We start from the raw sequence: 2783 nt of genomic DNA, 5'->3' as shown, positions 1-2783 counted from the left end.
AAACCTAACCTGCACTTTCTTTTCTAACCTAATCATATGCCTCTTCTTCTTCCATGATTCTCACCCTGTCATTGCTTTAGTATTTATCCAAAATGAGGAATTAGCGATCGTAAATGCTTCAAAAGTAAGCACAAAGTAGTAAAATGCAGTAGACCAGAAAAGTGTTCGTGGTGGCTTTGGGAACAAATCTAGCCTAAAGATGTGATCCCCTCAAATGTACTTTTTAAGTTTATTAATTTGGATTATTTGTCGATATCAATTTTTTTCACATAAAAACCCGAAATGTGGCATTCTCCTGAGAAATCAGACAGTCCAGCAACGTGACTTCGACTTTCCTACAAGTCAGTATGTGGGTAAGGGCAGACTACAGACAGTTCTCTTCAGACAGGCGTGGGCTCCCCAGGTCACCACCTCTCTGCCGCTCCCTGTCGTGTCTCTGATCTGCCATGTGGTGCCAGCAGTCTTCATCTTCCTGCTTGAGTGCTTGGTTGGTTGTCTAATGGAGCCTTTAGATTTGGGCAAGAGGAACCCTTGCCCTGGACTCCTCCCTTTAGTGGTTCTGAATAGACAGCACACACACACTATTTATTAAAAGTCACAGGCAGATCGCCTCAGTATCTGGTACTCAACAGCGGCACCGTGCAACCCATGGCACTAAACATCTGCTGTCACGCCTGATGCTGTTCAGGCCCCAGGGTAACACTTCCCCGCATCTCTGGTCCTATGTCTGCAAAACAAAAGCATTTGCTTCTGAGTGTCTTGATTTGTCCTTGTGCTGCTGCCAACCTCAGACAGACGCTGCTCCACGGTGCAGGGAGGATGCGAGCAGGGGAAGCACTTAGGAAGGAGAAAAGACAACTGAATTCAGCATCAAAGCCTTCTTTCCCTTAGCAGCCTGTCTCCCCGGCAATACCGGAGCATCCCTCTGCTTGTTTCTCGTTGTCCCCATTCATTATTCCAGAGGGGCTTACAAAGAGCGCAGGGTCTGTAGCACTTGCGCATGGCAGCTGAAGAACATTTTGTAATATAAACAATTCATATTACTCTTCAATTTGCATATCTATGTCTTGATGTAACATGCTTAGATTCCCTGCATTGAGAGCTAGATGAACACTGAATGCTGGAATTGAAAATAGTTTTATTTTTATAACAAATATTTAATGGGATTTAACTAAAACTTTTAAATACATGTATTTACAAGATATGTATAAACAATGTGAACAATAACTTGACACGTTTTGCTTTTGACCTTATGGATGTATACATGTCAAAGGAGGAAGATGAAATGTTTTGTTTAAAATTTGTTTACCTCGATTTATGACTTTTACACATCCTGGCATACAGTGTGCAGGCTGTGGCCCCCAAATGTTGGAAGGTCTGCCCATCTGTTTTGCTCTGTCCCCAGTGCGTTTGAGCTTCCGTCTTGCCTTAGCCTAAACATTTTGATGAGACTGAAGCAGCCTATCCCAGTCTCTATCGCCCTCTGTTGGCAGTGGGCGGTTGTCACACTTTTGCTTCCACACGGAGTTTTGTTCAAATCAGGAAAAGCTTGGAATTGAATATTCATAACCAGAGGAGTTTCTGTGCTTCATATTAATACTCTGGCTACATCATGATTTGAAAATACATAAAGGCAACTTTTTTTTTGAGGCAACATGTTTATCCCGGAAAAAAATAGTCATTCTGGTGAAATCCTGTCTTTTTACTAATCACCATCATGTGTTGCAAATGCTCTGGACCAGTGGTTCCATTCAATCCTCTCAGACCTTTTTACTGATAGTATTTCGACACCAGGAAAGAGACATAATTTCCAGTTACTTGGTGGAAGAAATAACACAGAGGCGAAGAGGGGGACGCCATTGACGTTCCCAAAGAAGAAAGTCTAGTCCCCTCGCCACTGGAGGCAAAATAAGACAGAAGGAGGAAGGGGGAGAGGAGATGAGGGAGCGGCAGGGAGGGGTTGAGAAAGGAGGAGGAAAGTGGAGTGGTAAGGGAAGCGAAGAAGGAAGGGAAAATTACCTCTGAGGCTCTGACCCCCCCTGAGTCCTTATCAGCCTTCTCCACCCTAACGCCTTCCTCCGCCTCGGCTTTCACCACTTACACACCAGTTGCTTCCTTCAGGGTGAAAAGAAGAGTTGCTCCTTTTAAGGGTGAACCTTGGCGAATTGGAGCTTTTTGGCTCTCTGTCCCAAAGCACAGCTGACCAGCCCCAGACACAGACTTTCCTGGTCACGGCAGCTCGTGAGAGCCCAGGGCCCATCCTCCCCGAGGGACTCACCTGGAAACGTTTGCCATCGGTTCTGCTCATTCAGACTGCAGTCCTGAGAGGTTCCTTAACCTGGACTGTCTCTCAGCACGTAGAGGTTGAGAAGTCGCAGGGCGTGTGATCCTCTTCCGTAGGGAGTGTGATGGATTGTTTCCAGGAAGGTAGACTGCTTTTTAATAAAGGAATCTCTTCCCACATTTTAGTCCACGTTGGACACACACTTCGTCCTGCGCTGTACCCTACTCGAAGTCACCTGACGTTTTCCTAGGTAGAGTCTCGCCTGCAGCTTTCAGCTTCACACCTTTTCAGAATCTTTACCATAATCAGAGAACTCATTTATGCAACTCCAGCTTATTATACTTCTGAGTGTTCCTTTAAGGGTTCAACCTGCAAAAGACAGAAAGGAAACAAAAAATTGTTTGGTCTAGGAAATTAAGAAAGATTTCCATTGTTGTTGGATAATGGGTTTAATTCTGCAAATCACCCTTTAAAAATACCTTGAAGGGGTATTCTAGCA

The 2783-nt window shown here is 44.7% G+C and overlaps 1 long non-coding RNA gene across 2 annotated transcripts; it reads right to left on the bottom strand.

Annotated features, from left to right (window-relative positions):
• Positions 1-215: 215 nt before the first annotated feature.
• LOC124248954 (uncharacterized) lies at positions 216-2567 on the bottom strand. 2 transcript variants are annotated; one of them, XR_006891199.1, is made up of 2 exons: positions 2279-2567; positions 216-1120 (listed from the first exon to the last, which is right to left on the bottom strand). It is a non-coding gene; the product is annotated as an uncharacterized LOC124248954 (long non-coding RNA). The 2 variants fall into 2 exon arrangements; XR_006891198.1 differs by having other exon boundaries at positions 216-837.
• Positions 2568-2783: the final 216 nt, after the last annotated feature.

This window comes from Equus quagga, chromosome 12 (genome assembly GCF_021613505.1).
Source record: "Equus quagga isolate Etosha38 chromosome 12, UCLA_HA_Equagga_1.0, whole genome shotgun sequence".
NCBI classification, from domain to species: Eukaryota; Metazoa; Chordata; class Mammalia; order Perissodactyla; family Equidae; genus Equus; species Equus quagga.
This window is presented reverse-complemented; position numbering and strand designations above follow the sequence as displayed.